The sequence below is a fragment of the Amia ocellicauda genome, unplaced genomic scaffold, assembly GCF_036373705.1.
Source record: "Amia ocellicauda isolate fAmiCal2 unplaced genomic scaffold, fAmiCal2.hap1 HAP1_SCAFFOLD_30, whole genome shotgun sequence".
In the NCBI taxonomy this organism is placed as follows: Eukaryota; Metazoa; Chordata; class Actinopteri; order Amiiformes; family Amiidae; genus Amia; species Amia ocellicauda.
In genome coordinates this window covers 952,980-966,738 of record NW_027102865.1, presented here as the reverse complement: position 1 = coordinate 966,738, position 13,759 = coordinate 952,980, and the positions used below count along the sequence as shown (strand labels likewise).

The 13,759-nt window shown below is 46.6% G+C and overlaps 4 non-coding genes and 36 pseudogenes across 4 annotated transcripts; all 40 read right to left on the bottom strand.

Annotated features, from left to right (window-relative positions):
- Nucleotides 1-132: 132 nt before the first annotated feature.
- Nucleotides 133-251, bottom strand: LOC136729603 (uncharacterized; annotated as a pseudogene).
- Nucleotides 252-467: 216 nt separating this feature from the next.
- On the bottom strand, nt 468-586 carry LOC136728813 (uncharacterized; annotated as a pseudogene).
- Nucleotides 587-806: 220 nt separating this feature from the next.
- LOC136728839 (uncharacterized) lies at nt 807-925 on the bottom strand (annotated as a pseudogene).
- Nucleotides 926-1,141: 216 nt separating this feature from the next.
- On the bottom strand, nt 1,142-1,260 carry LOC136729440 (uncharacterized; annotated as a pseudogene).
- Nucleotides 1,261-1,484: 224 nt separating this feature from the next.
- Nucleotides 1,485-1,603, bottom strand: LOC136729034 (uncharacterized; annotated as a pseudogene).
- Nucleotides 1,604-1,819: 216 nt separating this feature from the next.
- On the bottom strand, nt 1,820-1,938 carry LOC136728817 (uncharacterized; annotated as a pseudogene).
- A 222-nt stretch (nt 1,939-2,160) lies between these two features.
- On the bottom strand, nt 2,161-2,279 carry LOC136729109 (uncharacterized; annotated as a pseudogene).
- A 555-nt stretch (nt 2,280-2,834) lies between these two features.
- On the bottom strand, nt 2,835-2,953 carry LOC136729727 (uncharacterized; annotated as a pseudogene).
- Nucleotides 2,954-3,170: 217 nt separating this feature from the next.
- Nucleotides 3,171-3,289, bottom strand: LOC136729484 (uncharacterized; annotated as a pseudogene).
- Nucleotides 3,290-3,508: 219 nt separating this feature from the next.
- Nucleotides 3,509-3,627, bottom strand: LOC136728803 (uncharacterized; annotated as a pseudogene).
- Nucleotides 3,628-3,855: 228 nt separating this feature from the next.
- Nucleotides 3,856-3,974, bottom strand: LOC136729544 (uncharacterized; annotated as a pseudogene).
- A 209-nt stretch (nt 3,975-4,183) lies between these two features.
- On the bottom strand, nt 4,184-4,302 carry LOC136729114 (5S ribosomal RNA). The gene has a single exon (XR_010808846.1). It is a non-coding gene; the product is annotated as a 5S ribosomal RNA (ribosomal RNA).
- Nucleotides 4,303-4,525: 223 nt separating this feature from the next.
- On the bottom strand, nt 4,526-4,644 carry LOC136729021 (uncharacterized; annotated as a pseudogene).
- Nucleotides 4,645-4,853: 209 nt separating this feature from the next.
- On the bottom strand, nt 4,854-4,972 carry LOC136729101 (5S ribosomal RNA). The gene has a single exon (XR_010808845.1). It is a non-coding gene; the product is annotated as a 5S ribosomal RNA (ribosomal RNA).
- Nucleotides 4,973-5,186: 214 nt separating this feature from the next.
- Nucleotides 5,187-5,305, bottom strand: LOC136729020 (uncharacterized; annotated as a pseudogene).
- Nucleotides 5,306-5,510: 205 nt separating this feature from the next.
- LOC136729701 (5S ribosomal RNA) lies at nt 5,511-5,629 on the bottom strand. The gene has a single exon (XR_010809052.1). It is a non-coding gene; the product is annotated as a 5S ribosomal RNA (ribosomal RNA).
- A 209-nt stretch (nt 5,630-5,838) lies between these two features.
- LOC136729675 (uncharacterized) lies at nt 5,839-5,957 on the bottom strand (annotated as a pseudogene).
- Nucleotides 5,958-6,173: 216 nt separating this feature from the next.
- On the bottom strand, nt 6,174-6,292 carry LOC136728997 (uncharacterized; annotated as a pseudogene).
- Nucleotides 6,293-6,518: 226 nt separating this feature from the next.
- On the bottom strand, nt 6,519-6,637 carry LOC136729467 (uncharacterized; annotated as a pseudogene).
- A 215-nt stretch (nt 6,638-6,852) lies between these two features.
- LOC136728934 (uncharacterized) lies at nt 6,853-6,971 on the bottom strand (annotated as a pseudogene).
- A 215-nt stretch (nt 6,972-7,186) lies between these two features.
- LOC136728933 (uncharacterized) lies at nt 7,187-7,305 on the bottom strand (annotated as a pseudogene).
- Nucleotides 7,306-7,516: 211 nt separating this feature from the next.
- On the bottom strand, nt 7,517-7,635 carry LOC136729599 (uncharacterized; annotated as a pseudogene).
- A 215-nt stretch (nt 7,636-7,850) lies between these two features.
- Nucleotides 7,851-7,968, bottom strand: LOC136729683 (uncharacterized; annotated as a pseudogene).
- A 220-nt stretch (nt 7,969-8,188) lies between these two features.
- Nucleotides 8,189-8,307, bottom strand: LOC136729725 (5S ribosomal RNA). Its single transcript, XR_010809055.1, has one exon. It is a non-coding gene; the product is annotated as a 5S ribosomal RNA (ribosomal RNA).
- A 221-nt stretch (nt 8,308-8,528) lies between these two features.
- Nucleotides 8,529-8,647, bottom strand: LOC136728976 (uncharacterized; annotated as a pseudogene).
- Nucleotides 8,648-8,863: 216 nt separating this feature from the next.
- Nucleotides 8,864-8,982, bottom strand: LOC136728914 (uncharacterized; annotated as a pseudogene).
- A 209-nt stretch (nt 8,983-9,191) lies between these two features.
- On the bottom strand, nt 9,192-9,310 carry LOC136729483 (uncharacterized; annotated as a pseudogene).
- A 210-nt stretch (nt 9,311-9,520) lies between these two features.
- Nucleotides 9,521-9,639, bottom strand: LOC136729540 (uncharacterized; annotated as a pseudogene).
- A 216-nt stretch (nt 9,640-9,855) lies between these two features.
- On the bottom strand, nt 9,856-9,974 carry LOC136729565 (uncharacterized; annotated as a pseudogene).
- A 210-nt stretch (nt 9,975-10,184) lies between these two features.
- Nucleotides 10,185-10,303, bottom strand: LOC136728866 (uncharacterized; annotated as a pseudogene).
- A 218-nt stretch (nt 10,304-10,521) lies between these two features.
- LOC136728989 (uncharacterized) lies at nt 10,522-10,640 on the bottom strand (annotated as a pseudogene).
- A 228-nt stretch (nt 10,641-10,868) lies between these two features.
- LOC136728836 (uncharacterized) lies at nt 10,869-10,987 on the bottom strand (annotated as a pseudogene).
- A 208-nt stretch (nt 10,988-11,195) lies between these two features.
- LOC136729480 (uncharacterized) lies at nt 11,196-11,314 on the bottom strand (annotated as a pseudogene).
- Nucleotides 11,315-11,524: 210 nt separating this feature from the next.
- On the bottom strand, nt 11,525-11,643 carry LOC136729720 (uncharacterized; annotated as a pseudogene).
- A 218-nt stretch (nt 11,644-11,861) lies between these two features.
- LOC136729030 (uncharacterized) lies at nt 11,862-11,980 on the bottom strand (annotated as a pseudogene).
- Nucleotides 11,981-12,196: 216 nt separating this feature from the next.
- On the bottom strand, nt 12,197-12,315 carry LOC136729563 (uncharacterized; annotated as a pseudogene).
- A 216-nt stretch (nt 12,316-12,531) lies between these two features.
- Nucleotides 12,532-12,650, bottom strand: LOC136728854 (uncharacterized; annotated as a pseudogene).
- A 209-nt stretch (nt 12,651-12,859) lies between these two features.
- Nucleotides 12,860-12,978, bottom strand: LOC136729648 (uncharacterized; annotated as a pseudogene).
- Nucleotides 12,979-13,188: 210 nt separating this feature from the next.
- LOC136729574 (uncharacterized) lies at nt 13,189-13,307 on the bottom strand (annotated as a pseudogene).
- Nucleotides 13,308-13,527: 220 nt separating this feature from the next.
- Nucleotides 13,528-13,646, bottom strand: LOC136729226 (uncharacterized; annotated as a pseudogene).
- Nucleotides 13,647-13,759: the final 113 nt, after the last annotated feature.

Here is a 13,759-nt window from a genome sequence, read left to right as displayed (position 1 = left end):
TGGATGGAAAAATATCAGTGCAGCAAAGGGTGTTGACAGTAGCTGGGTACGTGTACAATACTTCAATTATATCTCCTCCAGACAGAAAGAGAGTATTATGAGCTACGATGAAGTTCCCCAGGAGACGTAAAAAGCTTGCAGCACCTGGTATTTCCAGGAGGTCTCCCATCCAAGTACAGACCAGGCCCTGCCCCGTTTAGGTTCCGAGATCTGACGAAATCGGGCACGTTCAGGACGGTGTGGCTGCAAACAAAGAGGCCTGGCTGCATGATGTCTCTTAAAGGCTGGCGGGTATTGATGGAACTTCCAGCAAAAAAAATAAGAAAAAAGAAAAATGGAGAGAAACAAATCAGTGCAGCAAAGGGTTTTGAAAGTAGCCGGATACGTGTACAATTCTTCAATTATATCTCCTCCAGACAGAAAGAGAGTAAAAAGAGCTACGATGAAGTTTCCCAGGAGACGTAAAAATCTTGCAGCACCTGGTATTTCCAGGAGGTCACCCATCGAAGTACTGACCAGGCCCTGCCCCATTTAGCTTCCGAGATCTGACGAGATCGGGCGCGTTCATGACGGTGTGGCCGAAAGCCAAGAGGCCTGGCTGCATGATGTCTCTAAAAGGCTGGCGGGTATTGACGGAACATCCAAGAAAAAAAAATTAAAAAAAAATTGAAAAATGGAGGGAAAAATATCAGTGCAGGAAAGGGTGTTGAAAGTAGCCGGGTACGTGTACAATACTTCAATTATATCTCCTCCAGACAGAAAGAGAGTATTAAGAGCTACGATGAAGTTACCCAAGTGACGATAAAAGCTTGCAGCACCTGGTATTTCCAGGAGGTCACCCATCCAAGTACTGACCAGGCCCTGCCCCGTTCAGCCTGCGAGATCTGACAAGATCGGGCGCGTTCAGGACGGTGTGGCCGCAAGCCGAGAGGCCTGGCTGCATGATGTCTCTTAAAGGCTGGCGGGTATTGACGGAACTTCCAGCAAAAAAAAAAAGAAAAAAGAAAAATGGAGTGAAAAATATCAGTGCAGCAAAGGGTGTTAAAAGTAGCCGGGTACGTGTACAATACTTCAATTATATCTCCTCCAGACAGAAAGAGAGTATTAAGAGCTACGATGAAGTTACCCAAGTGACGTAATAAGCTTGCAGCACCTGGTATTTCCAGGAGGTCTCCCATCCAAGTACTGATCAGGCACTGCCCCGTTTAGCTTCCGAGATCTAACGAGATCGGGCGCATTCAGGACGGTGTGGCCACAAGCCAAGACGCCTGGCTGCATGATGTCTCTTAAAGGTTGGCGGGTATTGACGGAACTTCCAGCAGAAAAATAAAATAAAAATAAAAATAAAAAAATGGATGGAAAAATATCAGTGCAGGAAAGGGTGTTGAAAGTAGCCGGGTACGTGTACAATTCTTCAATTATATCTCCTCCAGACAGATAGAGAGTATTAAGAGCTACGATGAAGTTACCCAGGAGACGTAAAAAGCTTGCAGCACCTGGTATTTCTAGGAGTTCTCACATTCAAGTACTGACCAGGCCCTGCCCCGTTTAGCTTCCGAGATCTGATGAGTTCGGGCGCGTTCAGGACAATGTGTCCGCATGCCAAGAGGCCTGGCTGCATGATGTCTCTTAAAGGCTGGAGGGTATTGACGGAACTTCCAGCAAAAAAAAAAAAAAAAAAGAAAAATGGAGGGAAAAATATCAGTGCAGCAAAGGCTGTTGAAAGTAGCAGGGTACGTGTACAATTCCTCAATTATAACACCTCCAGACAGATAGAGAGTATTAAGAGCTACGATGAAGTTACCCAGGAGACGTAAAAAGCTTGCAGCACCAGGTATTTCCAGGGGGTCTCACATCCAAGTACTGACCAGGCCCTGCCCCGTTTAGTTTCCGAGATCTGACGAGATCGGGCGCATTCAGTACGGTGTGGCCACAAGCCGAGAGTCCTGGCTGCATGATGTCTCTTAAAGACTGGCGGGTATTGACGGAACTTCCAGCAAAAAAAAAAGAAAAAAATAAATAGAAAAATGGAGGGAAAAATATCAGTGCAGCAAAGGGTGTTGAATGTAGCCGGTTACGTGAACAATTCTTCAATTATATCTCCTCCAGACAGAAAGAGAGTGTTAAGAGCTACGATAAAGTTACCCAGGAGACGTAAAAAGCTTGCAGCACCAGGTATTTCCAGGAGGTCCCACATTCAAGTAATGACCAGGCCCTGCCCCGTTTAGCTTCCGAGATCTGACGAGATGGGGCGCGTTCAGGACGGTGTGGTTGCAAGCCAAGAGGCCTGGCTGCATGATGTCTCTTAAACGCTGGAGGGAATTGATGGAACTTCCAGCAAGAAAAAAAAAAAAAAAAAATAGAAAAATGGAGGGAAAAATATCAGTGAAGCAAAGGGTGTTGAAAGTAGCAGGGTACGTGTACAATTCTTCAATTATATCTCCTGCAGACAGATAGAGAGTATTAAGAGCTACGATGAAGTTACCCAGGAGACGTAAAAAGCTTGCAGCACCTGGTATTTCTAGGAGGTCTCCCATCCAAGTACTGACCAGGCCCTGCCCCGTTTAGTTTCCGTGATCTGACGAGATCGGGACTGTGTGGCCACAAGCCAAGAGGCCTGGCTGCATGATGTCTCTTAAAGGTTGGCGGGTATTGACGGAACTTCCAGCAAAAAAAAAAAAAAAAAAAAAGAGAAAAGAAAAATGGATGGAAAAATATCAGTGCAGCAAAGGGTGTTGACAGTAGCTGGGTACGTGTACAATACTTCAATTATATCTCCTCCAGACAGATAGAGAGTATTAAGAGCTACGATAAAGTTACCCAGGAGACGTAAAAGCTTGCAGCACCAGGTATTTCCAGGAGGTCTCACATTCAAGTACTGACCAGGTCCTGCCCCGTTTAGCTTCCGAGATCTGACGAGATCGGGCACGTTCAGGACGGTGTGGCCGCAATCCGAGATGTCTGGCTGCATGATGTCTCTTAAAGGCTGGCGGGTATTGACGGAACATCCAAAAAAAAAAAAAAAAAAAAAAGAAAAATGGAGGGAAAAATATCAGTGCAGGAAAGGGTGTTGAAAGTAACTGGGTACGTGTACAATACTTCAATTATATCTCCTCCAGACAGAAAGAGAGTATTAAGAGCTACGATGAAGTTACCCAGGAGACGTAAAAAGCTTGCAGCACCAGGTATTTCCAGGAGGTCTCACATTCAAGTACTGACCAGGTCCTGCCCCGTTTAGCTTCCGAGATCTGACGAGATCGGGCGCGTTCAGGATGGTGTGGCCGCAAGCCGAGACGCCTGGCTGCATGATGTCTCTTAAAGGCTGGCGGGTATTGACGGAACTTCCAGCAAAAAAAAAAAAAAAAAAAAAGAAAAATGGAGGGAAAAATATCAGTGCAGCAAAGGCTGTTGAAAGTAGCCGGGTACGTGTACAATTCTTCAATTATATCTCCTCCAGACAGAAAGAGAGAATTAAGAGCTACGATGAAGTTACCCAGGAGACGTAAAAAGTTTGCAGCACCTCGTATTTCCAGAAGGTCACCCATAAAAGTACTGACCAGGCCCTGCCCCGTTTAAATTCCGAGATCTGACGAGATCGGGCGCGTTCAGGACGGTGTGGCCGCAAGCCGAGAGGCCTGGCTGCATGATGTCTCTTAATGGCTGGCGGGTATTGACGGAACTTCCAGCAAAAAAAAAAAAAAAAAAAAAAAAGAAAAAGAAAAATGGAGGGAAAAATATCAGTGCAGTAATGGGTTTTGAAAGTAGCCGGGTACGTGTACAATTCTTCAATTATATCTCCTCCAGACAGAAAGATAGTATTAAGAGCTACGATGAAGTTACCCAGGAGACGTAAAAAGCTTGCAGCACCTGGCATTTCCAGGAGGTCACCCATCCAAGTACTGACCAGGCCCTGCCCCGTTTAAATTCCAAGATCTGATGAGATCGGGGGCGTTCAGGACAGTGTGGCTGCAAGCCAAGAGGCCTGGCTGCATGATGTCTCTTAAAGGCTGGCGGGTATTGACGGAACTGCCAGCAAAAAAAAAAAGAAAAATAGAGGGAAATATACCAGTGCAGCAAAGGGTGTTGAAAGTAGCCGGGTACGTGTACAATTCTTCAATTATATCTCCTGGAGACAGAAAGAGAGTATTAAGAGCTACGATGAAGTTACCCAGGAGACGTAAAAAGCTTGCAGCACCTGGTATTTCTAGGAGGTCTCCCATCCAAGTACTGACCAGGCCCTGCCCCGTTTAGCTTCCGAGATCTGACGAGATCGGGCGCATTCAGGACGGTGTGGCCACAAGCCGAAAGGCCTGGCTGCATGATGTCTCTTAAAGGTTGGCGGGTATTGACGGAACTTCCAGCAAAAAAAAAAAGAAAAAAAGAAAAAAGAAAAATGGATGGAAAAATATCAGTGCAGCAAAGGGTGTTGACAGTAGCTGGATACGTGTACAATACTTCAATTATATCTCCTCCAGACAGAGAGAGAGTATTAAGAGCTACGATAAAGTTACCCAGGAGACGTAAAAGCTTGCAGCACTAGGTATTTCCAGGAGGTCTCACTTTCATGTACTGACCAGGTCCTGCCCCGTTTAGCTTCCGAGATCTGACGAGATCGGGCGCGTTCAGGATGGTGTGGCCGCAAGCCGAGATGCCTGGCTGCATGATGTCTCTTAAAGGCTGGCGGGTATTGACGGAACTGCCAGCAAAAAAAAAAAGAAAATTAGAGGGAAATATACCAGTGCAGCAAAGGGTGTTGAAAGTAGCCGGGTACGTGTACAATTCTTCAATTATATCTCCTGGAGACAGAAAGAGAGTATTAAGAGCTACGATGAAGTTACCCAGGAGACGTAAAAAGCTTGCAGCACCTGGTATTTCTAGGAGGTCTCCCATCCAAGTACTGACCAGGCCCTGCCCCGTTTAGCTTCCGAGATCTGACGAGATCGGGCGCATTCAGGACGGTGTGGCCACAAGCCGAAAGGCCTGGCTGCATGATGTCTCTTAAAGGTTGGCGGGTATTGACGGAACTTCCAGCAAAAAAAAAAAAAAAAAGAAAAATGGATGGAAAAATATCAGTGCAGCAAATGGTGTTGACAGTAGCTGGGTACGTGTACAATACTTCAATTATATCTCCTCCAGACAGAGAGAGAGTATTAAGAGCTACGATAAAGTTACCCAGGAGACGTAAAAGCTTGCAGCACTAGGTATTTCCAGGAGGTCTCACTTTCATGTACTGACCAGGTCCTGCCCCGTTTAGCTTCCGAGATCTGACGAGATCGGGCGCGTTCAGGATGGTGTGGCCGCAAGCCGAGATGCCTGGCTGCATGATGTCTCTTAAAGGCTGGCGGGTATTGACGGAACTGGCAGCAAAAAAAGAAAAATAGAGGGAAATATACCAGTGCAGCAAAGGGTGTTGAAAGTAGCCGGGTACGTGTACAATTCTTCAATTATATCTCCTGGAGACAGAAAGAGAGTATTAAGAGCTACGATGAAGTTACCCAGGAGACGTAAAAAGCTTGCAGCACCTGGTATTTCTAGGAGGTCTCCCATCCAAGTACTGACCAGGCCCTGCCCCGTTTAGCTTCCGAGATCTGACGAGATCGGGCGCGTTCAGGACGGTGTGGCCGCAAGCCGAGATGCCTGGCTGCATGATGTCTCTTAAAGGCTGGCGGGTATTGACGGAACTGCCAGCAAAAAAAAAAAGAAAAATAGAGGGAAATATACCAGTGCAGCAAAGGGTGTTGAAAGTAGCCGGGTACGTGTACAATTCTTCAATTATATCTCCTGGAGACAGAAAGAGAGTATTAAGAGCTACGATGAAGTTACCCAGGAGACGTAAAAAGCTTGCAGCACCTGGTATTTCTAGGAGGTCTCCCATCCAAGTACTGACCAGGCCCTGCCCCGTTTAGCTTCCGAGATCTTCCGAGATCGGCCGCGTTCAGGACGGTGTGGCCGCAAGCCGAGAGGCCTGGCTGCATGATGTCTCTTAAAGGCTGGCGGGTATTGACGGAACTTCCAGAAAAAATAATAAAGAAAAAGAAAAATGGAGGGAAAAATATCAGTGCAGCAATGGGTGTTGAAAGTAGCCAGGTACGTGTACAATACTTCAATTATATCTCCTCCAGACAGAAAGAGAGTATTAAGAGCTACGATAAACTTACCCAGCAGACGTAAAAAGCTTGCAGCACCTGGTATTTCCAGGAGGTCTCCCATCCAAGTACTGATCAGGCCCTGCCCCATTCAGTTTCCGAGATCTTACGAGATCAGACGCGTTCAGGACGGTGTGGCCGCAAGCCGAGACGCCTGGCTGCATGATGTCTCTTAAAGGCTGGCGGGTATTGACGGAACTGCCAGCAAAAAAAAAAAAAAAAAAAAAAAAAAAAGAAAAATGGACGGAAAAATATCAGTGCAGCAAAGGGTGTTGACAGTAGCTGGGTACGTGTACAATACTTCAATTATATCTCTTCCAGACAGATAGAGAGTATTAAGAGCTACGATGAAGTTACCCAGGAGACGTAAAAAGCTTGCAGCACCAGGTATTTCCTGGAGGTCTCCCATCCAAGTACTGATCAGGCCCTGTCCCGTTTAGCTTCCGAGATCTGACGAGATCAGGCGCGTTCAGGACAATGTGGCCGCAAGCCAAGAGGCCTGGCTGCATGATGTCTCTTAAAGGCTGGCGGATATTGACGGAACTTCCAGAAAAATTAATAAAGAAAAAGAAAAATGGAGGGAAAAATATCAGTGCAGCAATGGGTGTTGAAAGTAGCCGGGTACGTGTACAATACTTCAATTATATCTCCTCCAGACAGAAAGAGAGTATTAAGAGCTACGATGAAGTTACCCAGGAGACGTAAAAGCTTGCAGCACCTGGTATTTCTAGGAGGTCTCACTTTCATGTACTGACCAGGTCCTGCCCCGTTTAGCTTCCGAGATCTGACGAGATCGGGCGCGTTCAGGATGGTGTGGCCGCAAGCCAAGAGGCCTGGCTGCATGATGTCTCTTAAAGGCTGGCGGATATTGACGGAACTTCCAGAAAAATTAATAAAGAAAAAGAAAAATGGAGGGAAAAATATCAGTGCAGCAATGGGTGTTGAAAGTAGCCGGGTACGTGTACAATACTTCAATTATATCTCCTCCAGACAGAAAGAGAGTATTAAGAGCTACGATGAAGTTACCCAGGAGACGTAAAAGCTTGCAGCACCTGGTATTTCTAGGAGGTCTCACTTTCATGTACTGACCAGGTCCTGCCCCGTTTAGCTTCCGAGATCTGACGAGATCGGGCGCGTTCAGGATGGTGTGGCCGCAAGCCGAGATGCCTGGCTGCATGATGTCTCTTAAAGGCTGGCGGGTATTGACGGAACTGCCAGCAAAAAAAAAAAAAGAAAAATAGAGGGAAATATACCAGTGCAGCAAAGGGTGTTGAAAGTAGCCGGGTACGTGTACAATTCTTCAATTATATCTCCTCCAGACAGAAAGAGAGTATTAAGAGCTACGATGAAGTTACCCAGGAGACGTAAAAAGCTTGCAGCACCTGGCATTTCCAGGAGGTCTCCCATCCAAGTGCTGACCAGGCCCTGCCCCGTTTAGCTTCCGAGATTTGACGAGATCGGGCGCATTCAGGACGGTGTGGCCGCAAGCCAAGAGGCCTGGCTGCATGATGTCTCTTTAAGGCTGGCGGGTATTGACGGAACTTCCAGGAAAAAAAAGAGAAAAAAGAAAAATGGAGGGAAAAATATCAGTGCAGCAAAGCGTTTTGAAAGTAGCCGGGTACGTGAACAATTCTTCAATAATATCTCCTACAGACTGAAAGAGAGTATTAAGAGCTATGATGAAGTTACCCAGGAGACGTAAAAAGCTTGCAGCACCTGGTATTTCCAGGAGGTCACCCATCCAAGTACTGACCAGGCCCTGCCCCGTTAGCTTCCGACATTTGACGAGATCGGGCGCGTTCGGGATGGTGTGGCCGCAAGCCAAGAGACCTGGCTGCATGATGTCTCTTAAAGGCTGGCGGGTATTGACGGAACTTCCAGCAAAAAAAAAAAAAAAAAAAAATGGAAAATGGAGGGAAAAGTATCAGTGCAGCAAAGGCTGTTGAAAGTAGCAGGGTACGTGTACAATACTTCAATTATATCTCCTCCAGACAGATAGAGAGTATTAAGAGCTACGATGAAGTTTCCCAGGAGACGTAAAAAGCTTGCAGCACCAGGTATTTCCAGGCGGTCTCCCATCTAAGTACTGACCAGGCCCTGCCCCGTTTAGCTTCCGAGATCTGACGAGATCGGGCGTGTTCAGGACGGTGTGGCCGCAAGCCAAGAGGCCTGGCTGCATGATGTCTCTTAAAGGCTGGCGGGTATTGACGGAACTTCCAGCAAAAAATAAAAAATAAATAAATAGAAAAATGGAGGGAAAAATATCAGTGCAGGACACGGTGTTGAAAGTAGCCGGGTACATGTACAATTCTTCAATTATATCTCCTCCAGACTGAATGAGAGTATTAAGAGCTACGCTGAAGTTACCCAGGAGATGTTAAAAGCTTGCAGCACCTGGTATTTCCAGGAGGTCACCCATCCAATTACTGACCAGGCCCTGCCCAGTTTTTCTTCCGAGATCTGACGAGATCTTGTGTCTTCAGGACGGTGTGGCCTCAAGCCAAGAGGCCTGGCTGCATGATGTCTCTTAAAGGCTGGCGGATATTGACGGAACTTCCAGAAAAAATAATAAAGAAAAAGAAAAATGGAGGGAAAAATATCAGTGCAGCAATGGGTGTTGAAAGTAGCCGGGTACGTGTACAATACTTCAATTATATCTCCTCCAGACAGAAAGAGAGTATTAAGAGCTACGATAAACTTACCCAGCAGACGTAAAAAGCTTGCAGCACCTGGTATTTCCAGGAGGTCTCCCATCCAAGTACTGATCAGGCCCTGCCCCATTCAGTTTCCGAGATCTTACGAGATCGGACGCGTTCAGGACGGTGTGGCCGCAAGCCGAGACGCCTGGCTGCATGATGTCTCTTAAAGGCTGGCGGGTATTGACGAAACTGCCAGCAAAAAAAAAAAAAAAAAATGGACGGAAAAATATCAGTGCAGCAAAGGGTGTTGACAGTAGCTGGGTACGTGTACAATACTTCAATTATATCTCTTCCAGACAGATAGAGAGTATTAAGAGCTACGATAAAGTTACCCAGGAGACGTAAAAGCTTGCAGCACCAGGTATTTCCAGGAGGTCTCACATTCAAGTACTGACCAGGTCCTGCCCCGTTTAGCTTCCGAGATCTGACGAGATCGGGCGCGTTCAGGATGGTGTGGCCGCAAGCCGAGACGCCTGGCTGCATGATGTCTCTTAAAGGCTGGCGGGTATTGACGGAACTGCCAGCAAATAAAAAAAAGAAAAATAGAGGGAAAAATACCAGTGCAGCAAAGGCTGTTGAAAGTAGCCGGGTACGTGTACAATTCCTCAATTATAACACCTCCAGACAGATAGAGAGTATTAAGAGCTACGATGAAGTTACCCAGGAGACGTAAAAAGCTTGCAGCACCAGGTATTTCCTGGAGGTCTCCCATCCAAGTACTGATCAGGCCCTGCCCCGTTTAGCTTCCGAGATCTGACGAGATCAGGCGCGTTCAGGACAATGTGGCCGCAAGCCAAGAGGACTGGCTGCATGATGTCTCTTAAAGGCTGGCGGATATTGACGGAACTTCCAGAAAAATTAATAAAGAAAAAGAAAAATGGAGGGAAAAATATCAGTGCAGCAATGGGTGTTGAAAGTAGCCGGGTACGTGTACAATACTTCAATTATATCTCCTCCAGACAGAAAGAGAGTATTAAGAGCTACGATGAAGTTACCCAGGAGACATAAAAGGCTTGCAGCACCTGGTATTTCTCGGAGATCTCCCATCCAAGTACTGACCAGGCCCTGCCCCGTTTAGCTTCCGAGATCTGACGAGATCTGGCGCATTCAGGACGGTGTGGCCGCAAGCCGAGAGGCCTGGCTGCATGATGTCTCTTAAAGGCTGGCGGGTATTGACGGAACTGCCAGCAAATAAATAAAAGAAAAATAGAGGGAAAAATACCAGTGCAGCAAAGGCTGTTGAAAGTAGCCGGGTACGTGTACAATTCCTCAATTATAACACCTCCAGACAGATAGAGAGTATTAAGAGCTACGATGAAGTTACCCAGGAGACGTAAAAAGCTTGCAGCACCAGGTATTTCCTGGAGGTCTCCCATCCAAGTACTGATCAGGTCCTGCCCCGTTTAGCTTCCGAGATCTGACAAGATCAGGCGCGTTCAGGACAATGTGGCCGCAAGCCAAGAGGCCTGGCTGCATGATGTCTCTTAAAGGCTGGCGGGTATTGACGGAACTTCCAGCAAAAAAAAAAAAAAAAAAAAGAAAAATGGAGGGAAAAATATCAGTGCAGCTAAGGCTGTTGAAAGTAGCCGGGTACGTGTACAACTCTTCAATTATATCTCCTCCAGACAGAAAGAGAGAATTAAGAGCTACGATGAAGTTACCCAGGAGACGTAAAAAGTTTGCAGCACCTCGTATTTCCAGAAGGTCACCCATAAAAGTACTGACCAGGCCCTGCCCCGTTTAAATTCTGAGATCTGACGAGATCGGGCGCGTTCAGGACGGTGTGGCCGCAAGCCGAGAGGCCTGGCTGCATGATGTCTCTTAATGGCTGGCGGGTATTGACAGAACTTCCAGCAAAAAAAAAAACAAAAAAAAAAAAGAAAAAGAAAAATGGAGGGGAAAATATCAGTGCAGTAATGGGTTTTGAAAGTAGCCGGGTACGTGTACAATTCTTCAATTATATCTCCTCCAGACAGAAAGAGATTATTAAGAGCTACGATGAAGTTACCCAGGAGACGTAAAAGGCTTGCAGCACCTGGTATTTCCAGGAGGACACCCATCCAAGTACTGACCAGGCCCTGCCCCACTCAGTTTCCGAGATCTTACGAGATCGGACGCGTTCAGGACGGTGTGGCCGCAAGCCGAGATGCCTGGCTGCATGATGTCTCTTAAAGGCTGGCGGGTATTGACGGAACTGCCAGCAATAAAAAAAAGAGAAATGGAGGGAGAAATACCAGTGCAGCAAAGGGTGTTGAAAGTAGCCGGGTACGTGTACAATACTTGAATTATATCTCCTCCAGACAGAAAGAGAGTATTAAGAGCTACGATGAAGTTACCCAGGAGACGTAAAAGCTTGCAGCACCAGGTATTTCCAGGAGGTCTCACATTCAAGTACTGACCAGGTCCTGCCCCGTTTAGCTTCCGAGATCTGACGAGATCGGGCGCGTTCAGGATGGTGTGGCCGCAAGCCGAGACGCCTGGCTGCATGATGTCTCTTAAAGGCTGGCGGGTATTGACGGAACTGCCAGCAAAAAAAAAAAAGAAAAATAGAGGGAAAAATACCAGTGCAGCAAAGGCTGATGAAAGTAGCCGGGTACGTGTACAATTCCTCAATTATAACACCTCCAGACAGATAGAGAGTATAAAGAGCTACGATGAAGTTTCCCAGGAGACGTAAAAAGCTTGCAGCACCAGGTATTTCCTGGAGGTCTCCCATCCAAGTACTGATCAGGCCCTGCCCCGTTTAGCTTCCGAGATCTAACGAGATCAGGCGCGTTCAGGACAAAGTGGCCGCAAGCCAAGAGGCCTGGCTGCATGATGTCTCTTAAAGGCTGGCGGGTATTGACGGAACTTCCAGCAAAAAAAAAAAAAAAAAAAAAAAAAATGGAGGGAAAAATATCAGTGCAGCAAAGGCTGTTGAAAGTAGCCGGGTATGTGTACAATTCTTCAATTATATCTCCTCCAGACAGAAAGAGAGAATTAAGAGCTACGATGAAGTTACCCAGGAGACGTAAAAAGTTTGCAGCACCTCGTATTTCCAGAAGGTCACCCATAAAAGTACTGACCAGGCCCTGCCCCCTTTAAATTCCGAGATCTGACGAGATCGGGCGCGTTCAGGACGGTGTGGCCGCAAGCCGAGAGGCCTGGCTGCATGATGTCTCTTAATGGCTGGCGGGTATTGACGGAACTTCCAGCAAAAAAATAAAATAAAAAGAAAAATGGAGGGAAAAATATCAGTGCAGCAAAGGGTGTTGAAAGTAGCCTAGTACGTGTACAATTCTTCAATTATATCTCCTCCAGACAGAAAGAGATTATTAAGAGCTACGATGAAGTTACCCAGGAGACGTAAAAGGCTTGCAGCACCTGGTATTTCTCGGAGATCTCCCATCCAAGTACTGACCAGGCCCTGCCCCGTTTAGCTTCCGAGATCTGACGAGATCTGGCGCATTCAGGACGGTGTGGCCGCAAGCCGAGAGGCCTGGCTGCATGATGTCTCTTAAAGGTTGGCGGGTATTGACGGAACTTCCAGCAAAAAAAAAAAAAAAAAAAGAAAAATGGATGGAAAAATATCAGTGCAGCAAAGGGTGTTGACAGTAGCTGGATACGTGTACAATACTTCAATTATATCTCCTCCAGACAGAGAGAGAGTATTAAGAGCTACTATAAAGTTACCCAGGAGACGTAAAAGCTTGCAGCACTAGGTATTTCCAGGAGGTCTCTCATTCATGTACTGACCAGGTCCTGCCCCGTTTAGCTTCCGAGATCTGACGAGATCGGGCGCGTTCAGGATGGTGTGGCCGCAAGCCGAGATGCCTGGCTGCATGATGTCTCTTAAAGGCTGGCGGGTATTGACGGAACTGCCAGCAAAAAAAAAAAGAAAAATAGAGGGAAATATACCAGTGCAGCAAAGGGTGTTGAAAGTAGCCGGGTACGTGTACAATTCTTCAATTATATCTCCTGGAGACAGAAAGAGAGTATTAAGAGCTACGATGAAGTTACCCAGGAGACGTAAAAAGCTTGCAGCACCTGGTATTTCTAGGAGGTCTCCCATCCAAGTACTGAACAGGCCCTTCCCCGTTTAGCTTCCGAGATCTGACGAAATCGGGCGCATTTAGGACGGTGTGGCCACAAGCCAAAAGGCCTGGCTGCATGATGTCTCTTAAAGGCTGGCGGGTATTGACGGAACTGCCAGCAAAAAAAAAAAAGAAAAATAGAGGGAAATATACCAGTGCAGCAAAGGGTGTTGAAAGTAGCCGGGTACGTGTACAATTCTTCAATTATATCTCCTGGAGACAGAAAGAGAGTATTAAGAGCTACGATGAAGTTACCCAGGAGACGTAAAAAGCTTGCAGCACCTGGTATTTCTAGGAGGTCTCCCATCCAAGTACTGAACAGTCCCTGCCCCGTTTAGCTTCCGAGATCTGACGAGATCGGGCGCATTCAGGACGGTGTGGCCACAAGCCGAAAGGCCTGGCTGCATGATGTCTCTTAAAGGTTGGCGGGTATTGACGGAACTTCCAGCAAAAAAAAATAAAAAAAAAAATAGAAAAATGGAGGGAAAAATATCAGTGCAGGAAAGGGTGTTGAAAGTAGCCGGGTACGTGTACAATTCTTCAATTATATCTCCTGCAGACTGAAAGAGAGTATTAAGAGCTACGATAAAGTTACCCAGGAGACGTAAAAGCTTGCAGCACCTGATATTTCCAGGAGGTCTCACATTCAAGTACTGACCAGGTCCTGCCCCGTTTAGCTTCCGAGATCTGACGATATCATGCGCATTCAGGACGGTGTGGCCGAAAGCCGAGAGGCCCGGCTGCATGATGTCTCTTTAAGGCTGGCGGGTATTGACGGAACTTCCAGCAAAAAAAAAAAGAAAAAAGAAAAATGGAGGGAAAAATATCAGTGCAGCAAAGG